The sequence below is a fragment of the Coregonus clupeaformis genome, unplaced genomic scaffold, assembly GCF_020615455.1.
Source record: "Coregonus clupeaformis isolate EN_2021a unplaced genomic scaffold, ASM2061545v1 scaf0781, whole genome shotgun sequence".
In the NCBI taxonomy this organism is placed as follows: Eukaryota; Metazoa; Chordata; class Actinopteri; order Salmoniformes; family Salmonidae; genus Coregonus; species Coregonus clupeaformis.
Window position 1 is genome coordinate 87,470 of NW_025534236.1, and position 22,531 is coordinate 110,000.

A 22,531-nucleotide genomic window follows, 5' to 3' on the forward strand; every position below is an offset into this window, starting at 1 on the left:
AGAACTGAATGTGGCATTTTCAGAATTAATCAAACCACAGTTTCATGGGTTAAGGTTCTCCAACCATATTTTCCATTAAGTATGTAGGATTCAGTGTTTTTAAATCTACCCACTAGTTCTGAAACGGTACAAAAATGCAAATGTTTTGCTAATGCATAGGTTCCATGCGTAGGCTACATGCTAGTATTTTCAGAGCAATAAATAATGTAACAATTTCCCCCGTTTACCATGTTTTAAATCTCATGGCCTATCATCTCAAAATAATTGAATACTAAGTCATTGAGCAACACAATCCATTTAAGATATGATTTAGGAAAGAAATTGTAAACATGCTAAACGGGGGATCTACAGATATGTCATGCTCAAGGAATGAGCAGCATTGTTTAAAAAAAATGTATTTTAATTGTACTGAGTACAGTAACAAGTCTGGTCTACAAGTTAACACCCTGGCAGTGTTGCGTGACCTATAGCCTGACTTATAGCCTGACCTCTGGAAATCATGTTCAATTCTACCACAAACTCTTTAAAAACTATCTTTAAAAAATGAGTCCCATAATGACATTGCATAATGAGCTACATTCTCCTTCTTCATTGGGTCTCCTCCTAAATAGATCTCCTCATTGTGCTGAGCAGAGTGGTAGTCACTTTTATCTCTGGTAAGGCCCTGTGGCCTCTGCTTGATCAATTAAACTCCTGAAAGGCCTCTCTCCCCTGGCCCTTTCATCCGTCCGCCTGAGAGGAATAGAAAGTTATCAGTCTTTCCAAGCCGATATGCAGGACGGAAATAAGTAGTTTGTCTATAAAAATGTCCAGGTGCTTTATCAGCATCCCAGTAGGCCCCCAGCCCGCCTCTGCATTCAGTTTGCTGCTGCCTGTACGCTCATTCACTCCACGACCCATCTGGTCCCTTGTTCAGCCTGCCTGTGCCTGGGGCCTGCTTACAGAGGGGGCGTACTGTATAGCCCTGCCCTGCACAGCCCAGACCCGGCTCCTCCAGCTCCACACAGGGATTGACTAGGGCTAAGTCCCCTGGCGATGTTATTGATTTCAGCTAGGGGATTCTTACTGTAGATTAGGCCTGAGTGATTGTGTAGATTTGAACCACGTTGATCCTATTGATGGGGTAGTTTGGGGAGCAGTGTGGGTAGACGTTTTCTTATGGCTGACTGTTGAGTGTTTTGAAGGGAGCTGATGTGAAAGAGGAAATGAAGGAGAAAGAGCATAACCCGAGTGACGTGTTCATCACTGCTCAGTGAATATAGAGGGATAAATTGAAACAGCAGCGATAAAGAACAAACATGAAAACATTTTAATAGTCTAAGTAAGCTACTATTTTAGGAAATGTAAAGCTAAATTATTAATTTAAGTGAGTTTTTTTTTTTCTAAGATTTTTTGTGTAATGTGGAGAGGCAACAGTTCAGACTCAGTCAGAGGTTCAGATTCAGTCAGGTGCAATTTTTTTAAATATATTTTACAGTGCAGGTGATGAAGAAGGTTGGATCCAGATGGGTTATTTACAAAATATACAGTATGGACAGTATATGAAAAACAATCACCAAATACACTTTTATGGCAATTTGATTGCACAATTCACATTACTCTTGCCAATAGTAAACCTGTGAATGAAAACAAAGGCATAATTAAACATGAATTATTATTAATCAAACAATCATCCCATATGTGTGGGGAGAAATGGAGGGAAATGTGTGATGTGGCTTGACTTGGATTATTGCCACAAATGCTAATAAATTAGCATTTGGAAACATTAGCCAGGTAAACGAAACCATTGCATGCTTGGATTTCTGTCTTACATACAGTGGGGAAAATAAGTATTTAGTCAGCCACCAATTGTGCAAGTTCTCCCACTTAAAAAGATGAGAGAGGCCTGTAATTTTCATCATAGGTACACGTCAACTATGACAGGCAAAATGAGGAAAAAAAATCCAGAAAATCACATTGTAGGATTTTTTATGAATTTATTTGCAAATTATGGTGGAAAATAAGTATTTGGTCAATAACAAACGTTTCTCAATACTTTGTTATATACCCTTTGTTGGCAATGACACAGGTCAAACGTTTTCTGTAAGTCTTCACAAGGTTTTCACACACTGTTGCTGGTATTTTGGCCCATTCCTCCATGCAGATCTCCTCTAGAGCAGTGATGTTTTGGGGCTGTCGCTGGGCAACACAGACTTTCAACTCCCTCCAAATATTTTCTATGGGGTTGAGATCTGGAGACTGGCTAGGCCACTCCAGGACCTTGAAATGCTTCTTACGAAGCCACTCCTTCATTGCCCGGGCGGTGTGTTTGGGATCATTGTCATGCTGAAAGACCCAGCCACGTTTCATCATCAATGCCCTTGCTGATGGAAGGAGGTTTTCACTCAAAATCTCACGATACACGGCCCCATTCATTCTTTCCTTTACACGGATCAGTCGTCCTGGTCCCTTTGCAGAAAAACAGCCCCAAAGCATGATGTTTCCACCCCCATGCTTCACAGTAGGTATGGTGTAATCCTTCTAACCCCCCCCAAAAATTTTTTTTATCCCACTGGCTATAAGGTGAATGCACCAATTTGTAAGTCGCTCTGGATAAGAGCGTCTGCTAAATGACGTAAATGTAAATGTAAATGTGTTCTTTGGATGCAACTCAGCGTTCTTTGTCCTCCAAACACGACGAGTTGAGTTTTTACCAAAAAGTTCTATTTTGGTTTCATCTGACCATATGACATTTTCCCAATCCTCTTCTGGATCATCCAAATGCACTCTAGCAAACTTCAGACGGGCCTGGACATGTACTGGGGGACACGTCTGGCACTGCAGGATTTGAGTCCCTGGCGGCGTAGTGTGTTACTGATGGTAGACTTCGTTACTTTGGTCCCAGCTCTCTGCAGGTCATTCACTAGGTCCCCCCGTGTGGTTCTGGGATTTTTGCTCACCGTTCTTGTGATCATTTTGACCCCACGGGGTGATATCTTGCGTGGAGCCCCAGATCGAGGGAGATTATCAGTGGTCTTGTATGTCTTCCATTTCCTAATAATTGCTCCCACAGTTGATTTCTTCAAACCAATCTGCTTACCTATTGCAGATTCAGTCTTCCCAGCCTGGTGCAGGTCTACAATTTTCTTTCTGGTGTCCTTTGACAGCTCTTTGGTCTTGGCCATAGTGGAGTTTGGAGTGTGACTGTTTGAGGTTGTGGACAGGTGTCTTTTATACTGATAACAAGTTCAAACAGGTGCCATTAATACAGGTAACGAGTGGAGGACAGAGGAGCCTCTTAAAGAAGAAGTTACAGGTCTGTGAGAGCCAGAAATCTTGCTTGTTTGTAGGTGACCAAATACTTATTTTCCACCATAATTTGCAAATAAATTCATAAAAAATCCTACAATGTGATTTTCTGGATTTTTCCCCCTCAATTTTTCTGTCATAGTTGACGTTTACCTATGATGAAAATTACAGGCCTCTCTCATCTTTTTAAGTGGGAGAACATGCACAATTGGTGGCTGACTAAATACCTTTTTTCCCCACTGTACGTAGAATCTTAATTTGAGCCAGTTTGCAACAGCAGGAAAATAATCCTGCAGCAACAGGAAATGTGAATTATTATGTGAATTATAAATAATGAACATTTTTTGTAGGATTTTGTAGGGGGCAAATTAAGTCTGACATTTGAAAGTGGAAATTACAAACGTTAGAAGCCTTTTTAAACCTTGAATACACTACAAGTATGCAGTTCCTGCTGTGCAGGTAAAGAAAATTATCAGCAAAAAAAGAGATCCTACATCTGTACTTTGTCCATAGACTGCTTACAGTGTAAGGAAACCAATATGTCATTTTATATTTTGGGGAACTATCGCTTCCCCAAAAACAGTACAGCTGTTCTGCTGTCCGTATATCATAGTCAGTCCTTCATAGATACACTACATGACCAAAAGTATGTGGACACCTACTCGTCGAACATCTCATTCCAAAATCATGGGCATTAATATGGAGTTGGTCCCCCCTTTGCTGCTATAACAGCCTCCACTCTTCTGGGAAGGCTTTCCACTAGATGTTGGAACATTGCTGCGGGGACTTGCTTCCATTCAGCCTCAAGCATTAGTGAGGTTGGGCACTGATGTTGGGTGATTAGGCCTGACTCACAGTCTGCATTCCAATTCATCCCAAAGGTGTTCGGTGGGGTTGAAGTCGGGGCTCTGTGCAGGCCGGTAAAGTTCGTCTACACCGATCTCAACAAATCATTTCTGTATGGACCTTGCTTTGTGCACAGGGCCATTGTCATGCTGAAACATGAAAGGGCCTTCGCCAAACTGTTGTCACAAAGTTGGAAGCACAGAATGTCATTGTATGCTTTAGTGTTAAGATGAACCATGAAAAAAAGCCTCAGACCATTATTCCTCCTCCACCAAACTTTACAGTTGGCACCACACTATGCATTGGGGCAGGTAGCGTTCTCCTGGATCCTCCAAACCCAGATTTGTCTGTCGGACTGCCAGGTGGTGAAGCGTGATTCATCACTCCAGAGAACGCGTTTCCACTGCTCCAGAGTCCAATGGCAGCGAGCTTTACACCACTCCAGCCGATGCTTGGCATTGCGCATGGTGATCTTAGGCTTGTGTGCGGCTGCTCGGCCATGGAAACCCATTTCATGAAGCTCCCAATGAACAGTTCTTGTGCTGACGTTGCTTCCAGAGGCAGTTTGGAACTCGGTAATGAGTGTTGCAACCTAGGACAGACAATTTTTACGCGCTTCAGCAATCGGCGGTCCCGTTCTGTGAGCTTGTGTGGCCTACCACTTCGTGGCTGAGCCGTTATTTCTCCTAGACGTTTCCACTTCACAATAATGGCACTTATACTGGAACGGGGCAGCTCTAGCAGGACAGAAATTTGACGAACTGACTTTTGGAAAGGTGATATCCTATGACGGAGCCACGTTGAAAGTCACTGAGCTCTTCAGTAAGGCCATTCTACTGCCAATGTTTGTCTATGGAGATTGCATGGCTGTGTGCTTGATTTTATACACCTGTCAGCCACGAAATAGCCGAATCCACTAATTTGAAGGGGTGTCCACATACTTTTTTGTATATAGTGTTTCATTCTTCCCTGGGAAATCCTTATGGCTTCCCTACAGTCGATACATCTAAAGTCTCCTATACATCCTTTAAAGGCCTAGTGCAGTTAAGAAACATTATTTTTCTGTGTTTTATATATATTTGGAATAATACTGTGAAATTGTGAAAATTATTATAATGACCTTCTAGTAAGAGCTGTTTGAAAAGGCCAACTTAAATTTAAGCCTGTTTTGGTGGAATGGAGTTTTGTCCTGCCTGGTGACAAATTAGTTAATAGACCAATAAGAAAGAGAGTTCCAAACCTCTCTGCCAATTAAAGCTAGTTTTCAGTTTTCCCCTCCCCACTCAGACCACTCCCAGACAGTCCTTGCAAAATTCTTGCTTGAGAAATTGCTCTTTGCTAAAAAGCTAGTTTTGTTTATTTTTGATTATTTTAATTGAAAACAGTCACAGGAAGGTACTTAATTATTACCCAGAAGTTATTTGATATTGAGATAAAAACGCCTGCATTGGACCTTTTAGGCTCAGTGAACAGGTATGAGTAGGTTATAGCAGTAACCCAATGTAATAACATGAGCCCCACACAATGGTGGCGCAAATAAAGAGGATAGATAGAGGGATGGCATAAAAAGGCAGATAAAGAGCTGGTTTTGCATGAAGATGAAAGTCCACAGAAGGAGAGTGCTGTGTTTCTGCATTCGATACATTTGCATTAAGGCCAAGAGATGAAATGTGTGGGAAGAGTGTGTGTGAAAGTGTGTCTTTTCATGCTCTGGGCTCTTATGACAGAGTTCTAACCCAGTGCAGTGTACAGGCAGAGACCAGTGAAGGATCAGACTCTGACACGTTCTGCTTTCACTTTCTGCTGCTGCAGGTGGGTGGTATTTATACTGTACACTGTAGGCAACATCCCCTCTTTGCATGTGAATTTGATACAGTGGCTCACATGGGAAGTATTAGGGTCTATGTTGAAGGTTTGCTATTATTAAATGTTCATTTAGTATAATGTTATAGGCCTAGGGAGAGGTTGCTGGACCCTGTTACTAACCGTGGTCCTGCATTGTTACAAAGCCATAGTCCTTGTCATATGATATGACAACTTGCGGACTATGATACTCTGCAAAAGTAATTAGCTGAAGGGGAACTAACATCTACACTATATGCTCCTACTTGAATTAGGTTGGGTTGTTTCAGTACATTTTCAGCAATAATTTGGCTAGTGGATTATTTAAATCTACACCATGCCTCTGAGACAGGATTTATACCTTGTTATAAGTATGTATGAGCCTTTATTATGTCTTATAACAACACTTATTAGTTAGGTCTCTCTATGCATAACATTTTAAACTATCTTAAATGGGCTGTTCTTTAGTCCGAGATGATTATAATACATTATAAAGGGGTCTTGCTCGTGACAAATCTTACAATACATTATAATGTTATTCTCACTTAATAACTCATTAAGTTGAGCTGGTCAGGCTCAGGCAGGCAGCTTGTAAAGCAACACTATCGGCACCATCTGTCTATTTCTGTGTCTCTAGCTGGATGGCCCTCAGGCCTGCATTTCCCCAGTCACACTCTCTCTGAAAGCGGGAGTTATCATGCAGTGGATCCCCTATTTATCTATTTCATGATGCTAGAAAGTGATTGTTGAATTTCGATACATAAATAATAATATGCCATTTAGCAGACGCTTTTATCCAAAGCAACTTACAGTCATGCGTGCATACATTTTTTTGTTTTGTGTATGGGTGGTCCCGGGGATCAAACCCACTACCTTGGCATTACAAGCGCCGTGCTCTACCAGCTGAGCTACAGAGGACCAACATAACTGATCATGTAATTATTTATTGACCTAGGCATTTTCCTGTCAAACTTTACCTACTGTTGCAGACCCTTTGACCTTTTGATTTTGTTACAACATTTTGTTATTCTATGGCTATGCAGTTTCATAGCTAGTTAAAATGTTAATGCACTGTGCTGGTTAACAAACCATAATGATGTGTAACTTGTAAACACTATTGATTTGTAATTGAGGATTTAGAAATGTAAGCTTAAATGCTTTAGTTGCTCTCTCACAGTAACTAGCCTCAGGCTTTAACTTGGCATGGGTTAGTAAACCATATTTCTGTGTATCTGTATGTTTGCAGGGCCTTGATGGACAGGGCTGGGTGGTTGTGCTGCTGACTGTATGCTGCCTGCTGCAGTGGCCTCTAGCGACCACAGGGAGGCAGCCCGGCACCAAGCCCCACATCTTCTATGCTGTGGAGATAGATGGAGACACCAGAGCCTCATGAGCCGTGGCCGAGCAGCACGGGCTACAGTTCATATCACGGGTCAGTGCATATTTAAAACCTGCCTTTATTACTTCATCCTATGGACCCGCAATTTTCATTCTTTAAATCCGTTTACTGAGGGGCTTTTTGTCGGGAGATGTATGAAAGTGCTGACTTCCATTTCCATTTGAGGATATCTGACTTTCATCAAATTACAGCGGCCTTTCTGAATATTTCATATCTGATCAAAGACCCCCTCTCACGCACGCACACACACACACACACACACACACAAATGCGGACACACACGCACACACACTCACTTTCACTCTTCCCTATCCTCACTGGCCAACCTTGGAATCCTATACAAAAATGTGATATAAGAAATCCAGTTGAATGTCTTTTGAAATGATTAGGCCTATTGGCTTCCAATGTATCTATTGTCTTGTCATCTCTCCATCTGTCTGTATGACTGATTCGTACTATATCAGTACTGTCTTTTGTAAAGTGTGTATTCAGGGTGTTTGTGTAGCTGATGCCATGGATGTTTAGGGGACGTGAGTTTGAGTCAAGTTTTGTAATTGTGTGTCCTAGTAGATTTTGTAGATTCTGTATGTAATTCGCCAAGATTTTCATTTTTTTGTAGTTTGAGGTACAGTGTTCGTGTTATACAGTATATGGTGTTACCAAGTTCTGGTTTTGCCAGGCCAAACTATTGAAGGAGGGGGTGAGAGAGTGTGAGGTTATTGATAAGTGATCAGGGATGTGTCCTTTGCCCTGGTGGTCGACTCCCTAACGCTCACCCTGAGGACGTAAGCACATCTCAGCCTTGGCTCTGCCCGCTGCTGCCTGGACCATGAATAATACATTGAGTTGACCTTTATCAGGAGTTTATTGGACAGTGCCCCTCCATCTTGAACCCATACACACAGGCACATACACACACACAAGCATACATGCACGCACACACACACACGTGTAAATGTAGCCTCTCTTCTCAGGTATTAATGAGAGTGGGATCGGTCTCTAATCTCCTCTCTCTCTCTCTCTCTCTCTCTCCCTCTCCCTCTCGCTTTCTCTCTCTCTCTCCCCCCCCCTCTCTCCTCTCTCTCTCTCTCTCTCTCTCTCTCTCTCTCTCTCTCTCTCTCTCTCTCTCTCTCTCTCTCTCTCTCTCTCTCTCTCCCTTTCTCTCTCTTCGTGTATAGTATAGTCTCAGCAACGTTGGTCTCAGCAGCAGAGGAATGCCAAGCCAACCATGTCAGGTTCCTGTAGCTCCTCCAATCTGCTGACTGGCCTGTTTTACCTGTCACCACAGGCTGATGCTAAATGTCAATGACATTAAATCCCTTTGTTAAGTCAAATCCAATTGAATTGTGTCACCGGTGATTTGCTCATTGCATGCATACAATATTGTATATCAAGACCGGCACTTCACAATTGACTGTGATATTTTTGAAAACATTGAAGTGAAATGAAAAGTTTGACAGCACGGCGGGCTTTGGGGGATTATGATATCTGCTTCTGGCATTCCAGTGGTAATATTGTATGAACTGAATGGGAATCAAATGTCTCTTGACGCTAGCAATCAACATATTGGTGGTCTCTTTGATTTAGTAGCGCACCTAGGAGAATGTCATCAGGTTTCTGTGTATTGTATTGTGCTGGTTTGACATATTCATTTCAACTGGGATAAAAAAAGCAAAAAGGTAAAAACAGAGACAGCATTTTTGACATGATATATTTTACAACAATGCACTATAGGTCTGTTTACTTTGTGGGCACACTCTTCAATACTGTATAATATAGCATAGCAGACAGGATTGGAGTCAATTCCATATCAATTAATTCAGGAAGTAAACTGACATTTCCAAAATTCCAGTTTTCCTCATTGTTTTTCAGTGGCTGAATTTTTTTAATAAGAATTTGTAATAATGTCAGAATTTGACTGAAAAGCAATATTGACCCCAACACAGCAGAATATTCACCTTCCTATTTTGGATTTTATTTGATTAATTGACGGTAACTGGGGAGATTCAAGAGGACACTTGCAGTTCGCTGTCCAGATTTCTCAGTGCTCTTCTTCTTTGGTTCTGATGATGATGGCCATGATTAAACATCATAACGTTGTTTTTCTCTTACTGTACGGCTCCCAGCTTTTTGCCTGAGCAGTCATTTCAAAAGGGCCTTAAAGATTCCTCTCATTTGAAGGGTGGTATTAACATCTTCAGCAAGCCTGTATTTTAGATGTCTCAACGTCAGAAAATCTTCGGATGAGGCGCAGTGAAAATATAGAACAGAAAAAAACACATATTTTAAGTTAGTTTTAGTTCTCTCGAGAGGATAAGGATGTGAGTTGTAGTACCATAAATTCCACCATGCATGTGTTTGTGTGTACTCAGGACATATTATTGTCAGGATATGTGGTACAGGTACTCTTCCAAACCCATGTAGTACACGGTTGCAGTTGTCCATTGTTTGTAGTTGTGTGTGTGTGTGTGTGTGTGTGACAAGAGCACGCTCAGACAGGGTAGGTAATAGCAGACATTACTGGTGTGAGGTTTCAGACATGGAAAACAACAGGATCGTTCTCAACCACTTCACACGCGCACACACACACACACACACACACATACACACACACACACGTATACTTCTCATGGCCCTCGGCACACACACACTCCCCTTAATCTCCTCATACTCATTTTATTACACAGAACATCAGACTGACTCAAAATACTGTACAGGCTTAAGAGCCCTCGCACTCACATGCGCACATGGATTCTGCATGTGTATTTGTAAACGTGTCGTATCATGTTATGCCGTATTTGTTTTACTGACTCTAGAGAGTGTGTATATGTGATAGTAGTACATATGACCGTATGTGTGTTGTTGTTGTTGTTGTTGTTGTTGTTGTCTACTCTGAGACCAGGAAGTCCCTCCTCTCCACCCAATGGTGAAAGGCCTCCCAGAATCCCCCTCTCTCTAGTGATGTGGAATACTGCCACCAGATTACCATATCATTACCATAGCATTACCATAACATTACCACAGCACAGCTTGTGTTGGTGTCTGTGGACATGGTATCAGCTCATCAAGAGATTCAACCACCCCATGCCTATTTTACACATACCCTACTTTCCACCTGTCTCTCTATACAAATCATACTCTTGAGGTGTGTTTTCTATATGAGTAAAGCACATGTAATTGATGTAGAGAACTGGATTTACTGGGCTAAATGAAATCAGAGCGCTCAGAGCTCAGTCAGCACGGCTGTCATACACGCTGAAAACTACCTTTGAACAGGGCTTAGTCTGTATACCTCATTTAGAATCTCAATATCCTTTCAACAAAAGATACAAACCTCCGAGTTACAGACTGACCAGTCAACCGAGCGAACGTGCAATATCAAACCAGGACATGTAAAATGCGGACTGCAGACAAACGTAAATGCTGCTTACATGTGCTAAAACAGATACAATATTGACAGTATCTGGCTAAATTATTAAAAAATGCAGGTAAATACACAAACAAATATATTCTATAAAGGTTTCAAAGTTACTGACATTTAATTATTCTGAACGACCTCCATTCCCGATGTGTTCATATGCATGTTGGCTGAAATGCAATGACCAGGTTTATCTATGGCATGGAAGAGACCCCAAGGCACACCTCTCTTTCCTCCCCCTCCTCCATCCCTCTCTCTCTCCTGTGTCCTCTCCCCCGCTTTTCTCTTTGTGCAGGACACTTAGGGGCACGGGGAGGAACACCAATACTCTAATGGCTAGGAGTGAGGCCCCATTCCATTAGTTAGAGGGCTGAGGGTTCACCCTCTCTCTCTCTCTCTCTCTCTCTCTCTCTCTGTGTGTGTGTGTGCGTAATGGAGGCAGGTGATGGCCATGGCAGGAGGGTAGCTGCACACTGTAAAATGGACCGCGTTTCTTTCGATTCTGCTCACTCTTATGTCCTCTCCTACTCATGCCTCACTCTCAGCCGTAAAGACAGGGAGGAAAAAAAGGACAGACAGACACAAAAACAGGCAAAGAGTAGGCTCTGACGATGGAAGATGTAGATGCCAGTTTCTCCCTTCCGGGTGGGAATGCCAGGAAGAAATGGAGGACGAGGAGGAGGAGAGCAGAAATTATGTTGGGTGCTCTCTCTCTCTCTCCTCTTTCTCTCTCTCCTCTCTCTCTCCAGGCTGAGATGATGTATGGCTGCAAAGGCCACATGTTGGTAGTGTGATGGATTAAAGCACTTTGTAGGAAAATTACTGAGAGCGCCTCAGCACCCCCGAGTCCAGCCTTTAATAAAACTCTCTTCAATATTGAAATGGAGAAGGAGAGGAGAGAGGAGGAAAGAGAAAAGGAGAGAGAGGAGAGAGAGAGAGAGAGAGAGAGAGAGAGAGAGAGAGAGAGAGAGAGAGAGAGAGAGAGAGAGAGAGAGAGAGATGGGATGGGATTGGAGAAAGAGAGAAACACACAAACACATTTACTCACCCAATGCACTTAGGCTATGTGGAAATAGACTTGCTATGAGAGATATTGCTGTATAGACCTTTTAGCGTGGGTGGTTTAGCATTGTTATAGCTACTGTTGATAATGGCGATATTTGGAAGAAATTAGACTTTAGAAAATACACTGAAGACCAAGACATACACTAGCTTTATTAAATCCTTTATTTTTGTTAGATGAAATATTTTTTTTACAGTGCGGTGCAAAAATCATGTAATGCTAAATTTGATTGGTTGGTGAGTTAATCATGTAGGTCATTCTGTGTTTTGGATTGGTCAGTGTATTAGTGCTGTCAATGGTACTCTATTCAGGTTGGTCAGTGTAAGGTAGCATGCTGTCTTCCTCTGCTCATCACTTACTGTTTGTCCAACCACAGGCAGAAATGAATGAATATTTCACAACTGTGGAGTGTGAGGACTCTAGATTAGCGGGCGATATAGAGAGGTTTCAGAACCACTACCACAGTACTACCCTTCCATCTGTGTTAGCAGCAGAGCAGACCTTCATCTAAAACATCTTTGTCCAACTACACAGCCCAGATTTCTCTACCAACCCTGAAGCCAACAAGACATCACTGCTCACCCCACTTATCCCATCCAACAGGGCACCATCACACACACACACTCTTTCTCCCTCTCTCTCTATCACACACACACAGACACACACACTCGCCTGGTCGTTTCTCTTAGTTATGGCTTCTATTGGCTTCCACAGGCCTAAACCCCTGTAGAGCTGTAAGCATACACACCAGCTGTCTCTCTCTCCATAGGGTGGGCCCGCCACACGTGGCTCTTGCACACCGCCTCAGTGACTCTTGATGTCTCTGTTTGTTTTTTGTTTTTCCTCTACGCCGTCCCCTCCCTTCCTCTGTCTGTCGGAGGCTGTCAGTGGGAGCGGCTCATGCGGCTTGTTTGATAGATGTGTCAGAGAGCTGTTCAAATCCATACTATGGCAGACCTAGGATGCGTCCCAAATTGCACCCTATTCCCTTTAAACTGCACTACTTTTGATCAGGGTCCATATGGCTCTGGTGATGGATATATAGAGAATGGGGTGCCATTTGGGACGCAGACTTAGAATGGAGGCAGGCATAGCTATAAAGTCACAGATAGGCCGCTATGCATCAGTGTATTGTGACCTGTTAACTCAGAGACATTGACTCGTAGCCCTTTCCTGCACTCAAATGATCAAATCGCCCCCTAGTGGCCTCAATGGGTGGAATGTTATCAATATTTTTCATAATTTCATTATTAATAAAAACCCGCCGAAAGTCCGGTGTTTCTATGTCAAATGATTTTGTTATATTTCAGTCTTCTGTGATGTATATAAAGTGTAATATTGGGATGCAAACTCACATTTTGTATGTAACATGTTACAGGTGTCTTCTTTTTTTTAAGCCCATAACCATGTGTGTGAGCTGTATACTTTTGTTTCAAAGTAGATTTGTTTAAGACTACCAAGAAACACTCTGTGTGACCCTGATTCAGGCCACTGCAGTAAAAGGTTACAGTGAGGGAAAAAAGTATTTGATCCCCTGCTGATTTTGTACGTTTGGCCACTGACAAAGACATGATCAGTCTATAATTTTAATGGTAGGTTTATTTTAACAGTGAGAGACAGAATTACGACAATAAAATCCAGAAAAACGCATGTCAAAAATGTAATAAATTGATTTGCATTTAAATGAGGGTAATAAGTATTTGACTCCTCTGCAAAACATGACTTAGTACTTGGTACATCTCAGGAGGGATTTTGTTCCACTCCTCTCTGCAGATCTTCTCCAAGTCATTAAGGTTTCGAGGCTGACGTTTGGCAACTCGAACCTTCAGCTCCCTCCACAGATTTTCTATGGGATTAAGGTCTGGAGACTGGCTAGGTCACTCCAGGACCTTAATGTGCTTCTTCTTGAGCCACTCCTTTGTTGCCTTGGCCGTGTGTTTTTGGTCATTGTCGTGCTGGAATACCCATCCACGACCCATTTTCAATGCCCTGGCTGAGGGAAGGAGGTTCTCACCCAAGATTTAACGGTACATGGCCCCGTCCATCGTCCCTTTGATGCGGTGAAGTTGTCCTATCCCCTTAGCAGAAAAACACCCCCAAAGCATAATGGTTCCACCTCCATGTTTGATGGTGGGGATGGTGTTCTTGGGGTCATAGGCAGCATTCCTCCTCCTCCAAACACGGCGAATTGAGTTGATGCCAAAGAGCTCGATTTTGGTCTCATCTGACCACAACACTTTCACCCAGTTCTCCTCTGAATCATTCAGATGTTCATTGGCAATCTTCAGACGGGCCTGTATATGTGCTTTCTTGAGCAGGGGGACCTTGCGGGCGCTGCAGGATTTCAGTCCTTCACGGCGTAGTGTGTTACCAATTGTGTTCTTGGTGACTATGGTCCCAGCTGCCTTGAGATCATTGACAAGATCCTCCCGTGTAGTTCTGGGCTGATTCCTCACCGTTCTCATGATCATTGCAACTCTACGAGGTGAGATCTTGCGTGGAGCCCCAGGCCGAGGGAGATTGACATTTACTTTGTGTTTCTTCCATTTGCGAATAATCGCACCAACCGTTGTCACCTTCTCACCAAGCTGCTTGGCGATGGTCTTGTTGCCCATTTCAGCCTTGTGTAGGTCTACAATCTTGTCCCTGACATCCTTGGAGAGCTCTTTGGTCTTGGCCATGGTGGAGAGTTTGGAATCTGATTGATTGATTGTTTCTGTGGACAGGTGTCTTTTATACAGGTAACAAACTGAGATTAGGAGCACTCCCTTTAAGAGTGTGCTCCTAATCTCAGCTCGTTACCTGTATAAAAGACACCTGGGAGCCAGAAATCTTTCTGATTGAGAGGGGGTAAAATACTTATTTCCCTCATTAAAATGCAAATCAATTTATAACATTTTTGACATGCGTTTTTCTGGATTTTTTTGCTGTTATTCTGTCTCTCACTGTTCAAATAAACCTACCATTAAAATTAGAGACTGATAATTTCTTTGTCAGTGGGCAAACGTACAAAATCAGCAGGGGATCAAATACTTTTTTCCCTCACTGTAGATGGTGTAGTCCAGGGCTGCTCAACCCTATTCCTGGAGATCTACTGTCCTGTAGGTTTTCAGTCCAACCCTAATTTAGCATATCTGACTAGTTAAGGTCTTGTTGAGCAGCTAATAAGTAGAATCAGGTGTGTTAAATTAGGGTTGGACTGAAAACCCACAGGACGGTAGATCTCCAGGAAGAGGGTTTGGCAGCCCTGGTGTTGTTAGGCTATGGTTAAACCCAGCACTCAGAGAAACAAAACACGACTAAGGGAGTGGAAGAAACAAAAATGCTTTTAATAAAAATTCAATTTGTCTTAGTCCAAAAAACAACTGAAGAAAAGGAACAGAGTGGGCTAGTCGGCTCCGGAAGAAGGAGAGGCTGAGGCAGGCAGGCAGGCAGGCAGGCAGGAATGTCTGAACTGAAGACAAAACAAACGACAGGTTAAGGAGAGTAAAGAGCCAGGCTGAAGACAAAGACAATTAAACTCTACTGGTGAGCTAAGTTACCGCTCTAGTAAGAACAACGATCTGGCGCCGGTGGAGAGCCATGCCCAGGAATTAGTAGTGCAGGTTGATGAGAGAATAGGATGCAGCTGCGTAGGCAGGAATCACTGGAAACAACCCGCAGCTGCACAGGAGAGGCAGATCCTGAGCACGCCCCCCGATCCACTCCAGACACACACCGGCAGACGCACCAACATAATGGGGACAAACCCACATACAGATAAAGAGGGGACAAAACAAGGAGGAAGGGAACCAGAAAAGGGAGAGACAAGCTGCCCACATAACAGGTGTAGTCACTGGGTTAGTGATTGACAGGTAATGATAATAGTCACAACATGCCAGTGGCATGGTAGCATCTTCATTTGACCATTATTGTCGCAGCAGTAAAATAATCCTGCAGCAACAGGAAATGTAAAATGATTATGTGGATTATAATTAATGGACATTTTTGTAGGGGTTAATACATTTTTCATTAGGGCAAATCAAGTCTGACATTTTTAAGTGGAAATGACAAACTTTAGAAGCCTTTTTAAAACCTCGAATACACTACAAGTGTGCATTTCCTGCGGCGCAGAAAAACTTGATGCGACAACAGGGTGATCTAATCAAATCAAATCAAATCAAATTGTATTGGCCACATGCGCCGAATACAACAGGTGCAGACATTACAGTGAAATGCTTACTTACAGCCCTTAACCAACAGTGCATTTATTTTTTTATAAAAAAGTAAAATAAAACAACAACAAAAAAGTGTTGAGAAAAAAAGAGCAGAAGTCAAATAAAATAACAGTAGGGAGGCTATATATACAGGGGGGTACCAGTGCAGAGTCAATGTGCTGGGGCACCGGCTAGTTGAGGTAGTTGAAGTAATATGTACATGTGGGTAGAGTTAAAGTGACTATGCATAAATAATTAACAGAGTAGCAGCAGCGTAAAAAGATGGGGTGGGGGGGCAGTGCAAATAGTCAGGGTAGCCATGATCAGCTGTTCAGGAGTCTTATGGCTTGGGGGTAGAAGCTGTGGAAGATCTAATGAACATCCTACACCTGTATGTTGTGATGCATATGATGAGCAGTGACTTCAAGCTTTGATTCATGCACACACATAAAGAATCATATCTTAAGGACGGTTTCAATGCCTAAACTCTACATAGATAAACACAAGCAGACACGCCGTTGCGCCCACACGCGCACACACACGGACACAGGTACACACACTCAATTAAGGATACCTTTTTCTGCCCATTATGCAATTTGAATATTTTTTTCCCCCTTGGTGGTCCTTATTACAAAAGGTCCCCTCCATAAATTAAAAGCCAATTCGATTTTTTTCCCAGGTTTTAAAAAAGCAAATTGTTTTCCTTCAGATTTTCCTTCTTTCTCTTTTAAAGAGGGACTGGCAGAAAAAGGTGCTTCTTTCATAGCTCAGGTCTAGGGGAGAGAGGTGAAGTGCCCTACACACAGCATTAACTGTATCCTCTGTAAACTAGGATCAGAGGGTGAAGGCTGGGAGGTTGGTTGGATGCCAGCGGTCAGTCCTTGGCTGTTGAAGACTTTTAACTCTCGCCCTATGAGAATAAAGGATTTAGCTCATGTTTTATTCATATACAGTACACAAACATCAAGGACCCATGCACTCAAGGCCAAGACCACTACTATACCGTACTGCTTTACACCACTCAAGATCTAGAGCTATCAATATCGAGCTATCGAGACAACACATTCTTTTGATGACTCCATACTAAACACAACCTGAAGCTGGACTGATACGTTGGCTGATGGGTTATGAGATATGTTGATGTGTTAACACATAGAGAGGGTTGTAGGGACAGAGGTTCTGTCTGCTCCCATGTTTGATATGATTAGGGTTCTCTCTCATTGGTTTGTGTGTGTGTGTGTGTGTGTGTGTGTGTGTGTGTGTGTGTGTGTGTGTGTGTGTGTGTGTGTAAGGCCTTATACTTCCACACTGGAGGACATGAGTGAAGGAGTGGATAATTGATAGTGACAAGTCTCTACCCACTTTAATTGCTGGTGGAGAATTAGATTACCTTTTCAAAGTGCCTTCATTAGCAGGGGGAAGATCCATACCAACTCTAACTCTGATTGTCCTCATATTGTTCTCCACAGAACCTGCCCTGGCAGGGTGGCTGTGTTTGTTTTGGTGGGATTGGGTCGTTTTTTTTTGGTGGGTGTCATCAGTAGATGGATACAGTCATTTTGTTTAATGTAGGTTGGCTTCCATGTTGTGTGTTTGAGTACAGCCCCAGCCCGAGTCAGAACCTCAGCTCAATACCCTATCACCAACCCCAGTCATACCCAGCCCCATCCATATCCGTCCCCATCCCCAACTCTATCCCCATCCCCAGGTTGAGAGCTTCAAGTTTCTTGGTGTCCACATCACCAACGAACTATCATGGTCCAAACACACCAACACAGTCGTGAAGAGGGCACGACAAAGCCTATTCCCCCTCAGGAGACTGAAAAGATTTGGCATGGGTCCTCAGATCCTCAAAAAATTCTACAGCTGCACCATCGAGAGCATCCTGACTGGTTGCATCACCGCCTGGTATGGCAACTGCTTGGCCTCCGACCACAAGGCACTACAGAGGGTAGTGCGTACGGCCCAGTACATCACTGGGGCCAAGCTTCCCTGCCATCCAGGACCTCTATACCAGGCGGTGTCAGAGGAAGGCCCTCAAAATTGTCAAAGACTCCAGCCACCCTAGTCATAGACTGTTCTCTCTGCTACCGCACGGGCAGCGGTACCGGAGTGCCAAGTCTAGGTCCAAAAGACTTCTCAACAGCTTCTACCCCCAAGCCATAAGACTCCTGAACAGCTAATCATGGCTACCCGGACTATTTGCACTGCCCCCCACCCCATCCTTTTTACGCTGCTGCTACTCTGTTAATTATTTATGCATAGTCACTTTAACTCTACCCACATGTACATATTACTTCAACTACCTCAACTAGCCGGTGCCCCCGCACATTGACTCTGCACCGGTACCCCCCTGTATATATAGCCTCCCTACTGTTATTTTATTTTACTTCTGCTCTTTTTCTCTCAACACTTTTTTTGTTGTTGTTTTATTTTTTACTTTCTTTGTTAAAAATAAATGCACTGTTGGTTAAGGGCTGTAAGTAAGCATTTCACTGTAATGTCTGCACCTGTTGTATTCGGCGCATGTGACCAATAAAATTTGATTTGATTTTGATTTGATTTGAACTTTATCCCCATCCCCAACTCTATCCCCATCCGCACCCCCAACTCTATCCCCATCCCCAACTCTATCTCCATCCGCACCCCAAACTCTATCCCCACCCCAACTCTATCCCCATCCCCAACTCAATCCCCACCCCCAACTCTATCCCCATCCCCAACTCTATCCCCATCCCCAACTCTATCCCCAGCCCAAACTCTATCCCCACCCCAACTCTATCCCCAACCCCAACTCTATCCCCATCCGCACCCCCAACTCTATCCCCACCCCAACCTCTATCCCCATCCACACCCCCAACTCTATCCCCATCCGCACCCCCAACTCTATCCCCATCCCCAACTCTATCCCCATCCGCACTCCCAACTCTATCTCCATCCGCACCCCAAACTCTATCCCCACCCCCAACTCTATCCCCACCCCCCAACTCTATCCCCACCCCCAACTCTATCCCCATCCGCAGCCCCAACTCTATCCCCACCCCAACTCTATCCCCAACCCCAACTCTATCCCCATCCGCACCCCCAACTCTATCCCCACCCCAAACTCTATCCCCATCCGCACCCCCAACTCTATCTCCATCCGCACCCCAAACTCTATCCCCACCCCAAACTCTATCCCCACCCCCAACTCTATCCCCACCCCAAACTCTATCCCCACCCCACACTCTATCCCCATCCCCAACTCTATCCCCATCCCCAACTCTATCCCCATCCGCACCCCCAACTCTATCCCCATCCGCACCCCCAACTCTATCTCCATCCGCACCCCCAACTCTATCCCCACCCCAAACTCTATCCCCATCCACACCCCCAACTCTATCTCCATCCGCAGCCCCAACTCTATCCCCATCCCCAACTCTATCCCCATCCGCACCCCCAACTCTATCTCCATCCGCACCCCAAACTCTATCCCCACCCCCAACTCTATCCCCACCCCAAACTCTATCCCCACCCCAAACTCTATCCCCACCCCAAACTCTATCCCCATCCCCAACTCTATCCCCATCCCCAACTCTATCCCCATCCGCACCCCCAACTCTATCCCCATCCGCACCCCCAACTCTATCTCCATCCGCACCCCCAACTCTATCTCCATCCGCACCCCCAACTCTATCCCCATCCCCAACTCTATTCCCATCCGCACCCCCAACTCTATCTCCATCCGCACCCCCCAACTCTATCTCCATCTGCACCCCCAACTCTATCCCCATCCCCAACTCTATCTCCATCCGCACCCCAAACTCTATTCCCATCCCCAACTCACTCTATCTCCATCCGCACCCCCAACTCTATCTCCATCCGCACCCCCAACTCTATCCCCATCCCCAACTCTATCCCCATCCGCACCCCCAACTCTATCCCCATCCCCAACTCTATCCCCACCCCAAACTCTATCCCCACCCCAAACTCTATCCCCACCCCAAACTCTATCCCCATCCGCACCCCCAACTCTATCCCCATCCGCACCCCCAACTCTATCTCCATCCGCACCCCCAACTCTATCCCCACCCCAAACTCTATCCCCATCCACACCCCCAACTCTATCTCCATCCATTACCCCCAACTCTATCCCCATCCCCAACTCTATCCCCATCCGCACCCCCAACTCTATCTCCATCCGCACCCCAAACTCTATCCCCACCCCCAACTCTATCTCCATCCGCACCCCCAACTCTATCTCCATCCGCACCCCCAACTCTATCCCCATCCCCAACTCTATCCCCATCCGCACCCCCAACTCTATCTCCACCCGCACCCCCAACTCTATCTCCATCCGCACCCCCAACTCTATCCCTATCCCCAACTCTATCCCCATCCGCACCCCCAACTCTATCTCCATCCGCACCCCCAACTCTATCTCCATCCCCAACTCTATCCCCATCCCCAACTCTATCTCCATCCGCACCCCAACTCTATCCCCATCCCCAACTCTATCCCCATCCCCAACTCTATCCCCATCCCCAACTCTATCCCCACCCCCAAACTCTATCCCCATCCCCAACTCTATCCCCATCCCCAACTCTATCCCCATCCGCACCCCCAACTCTATCCCCATCCCCAACTCTATCCCCACCCCAAACTTTATCCCCATCCCCAACTCTATCCCCATCCCCAACTCTATCCCCATCCCCAACTCTATCCCCATCCCCAACTCTATCCCCATCCCCAACTCTATCCCCACCCCAACTCTATCCCCAACCCCAACTCTATCCCCATCCGCACCCCAAACTCTATCCCCATCCCCAACTCTATCCCCACCCCAAACTCTATCCCCATCCCCAACTCTATCCCATCCCCAACTCTATCCCCACCCCAAACTCTATTCCCATCCCCAACTCTATCCCCATCCCCAACTCTATCCCCACCCCAAACTCTATCCCCATCCCCAACTCTATCCCCATCCCCAACTCTATCCCCATCCCCAACTCTATCCCCATCCTATAGTCTCAGTTCACTCCCCAGCCACAGTCAGCTCCATCCGCAGTCCCTGCTTCCAGCATGCCTCCCACTGAGTCTAATGGAGTGTGCAGGAGCCAGGGGAGTCGCATGCTCTCAGCACAGCTCATCTGGGCTCAGGACTGCCAGCATTATAAACTTAACGTGTGATTATTGTCAGAGCGGGACTCTGCTGCCCGGGGGGTCTGCACTGATGGGTAGTGTGTCACTGAGTACAGCCAGCCTGGGAGGACGGGAGGGAGGAGGAGAGAGAGAACAGGGAGTAGAGAGCACTGACTTAAGAGGAAAAAAAGCAGAGGGAGGGAAGGCTGAGATGATACATGGTGTGGGAGATAAAGAGAGCACGTAGGGAGTGATATATAGAGAGAGGAGGATAAGAATAGTGTGAGGGAAGAAAAAGAGAGGCAATAGGGAAATCAGGGAGGGAGAAAAATGTGGAAGAAAAAGGGATGGAGAGAAAGGGAGAAATTAGAGGAAATTGTTAAGCGTGCAAGCGTGTGCTGTGATATTGTTTCTCTCTCTCCATCTTCCTCTCCCTCGCTCTCTAAACGGTGGGGATGTAGCCTGTATCTGCCAAGGAAAAGGAACTCAATTTGGGACAATTTACTCTGCAGTCTCAGGCCTGATGTACCTTGGGAACAGAGAATAGGAGAGAATGAAACTGAAGGAAGATAGAATCAGCAAGAGACACACACACACAGTGCACATACACAACCCCCTCTCGTACAAGGCACACAATTGCCACAAAGTAGATTTCACTTAGTTAGGTCTCCCAGGCGAGTCAAAAGGTTTGAGTTTATAAGGCTTGGAAATGAAAAGCCTGGGATTTGGCCAGATGAAATGTGGGCTATTTGATTTTAGCACCACCACCTCTTTGAGCAATTCCACTACAGAGACAGATGGTCAGGGTAAATGTTGAAATAATGTTGTGGAAGGGGTCACATGGGTGATAAAAGGGTATCTTCATGATATGCTCTCGTTTCTACACTTAGCTCAGGTGGTATCAAATCATAAACCTCTCTAGCCCTCAACGGAAAATAGGTCCTAAACGGCATATGGCTGCACTGGACATGAATGGGACGATACTATAGTTGTGTGCTAGCATAGAGTTTGATGTTGTGGTGTGTGTGTGTGTGTGTGTGTGTGTTTCAGTAACAAATCTGTGCTCAACCCAAACAGATAGGCAACCTGGAGGACCACTTCACCCTGAGAGACAGCAGGGGGCGCCCTGACAGAGTTCCCCTGGAGAACACACTGGCAGAGAGAGCAGGGGTGAGTCTCTACTGCACTTCAGGTAGAAGATTTAACCACTGATCTAGGGTCAGATCACCATATCCCTAATCCTAACCATCAGGGGGATGATAAAATAGCTGACCCCATATCAGTGATTAGGAGAAGCTATTACGTACTCCATCTGTTTTGAGCACAGAGAGACACATAACACCAACAGTGGCTGTGTT

General features: G+C 44.8%; 1 protein-coding gene across 1 annotated transcript in view; it reads left to right on the forward strand.

Moving 5' to 3' along the window:
- LOC123485648 (PC3-like endoprotease variant B) overlaps window positions 1-22,531 on the forward strand; it is a 98,753-nt gene that overhangs the window by 10,348 nt on the left and 65,874 nt on the right. Inside the window, exons 2-3 of the mRNA XM_045216716.1 lie at window positions 7,223-7,408; window positions 22,251-22,343. The gene's annotated coding sequence lies outside the window, so the exon portion shown is untranslated. The remainder of the gene's footprint in view (window positions 1-7,222; window positions 7,409-22,250; window positions 22,344-22,531) is intronic.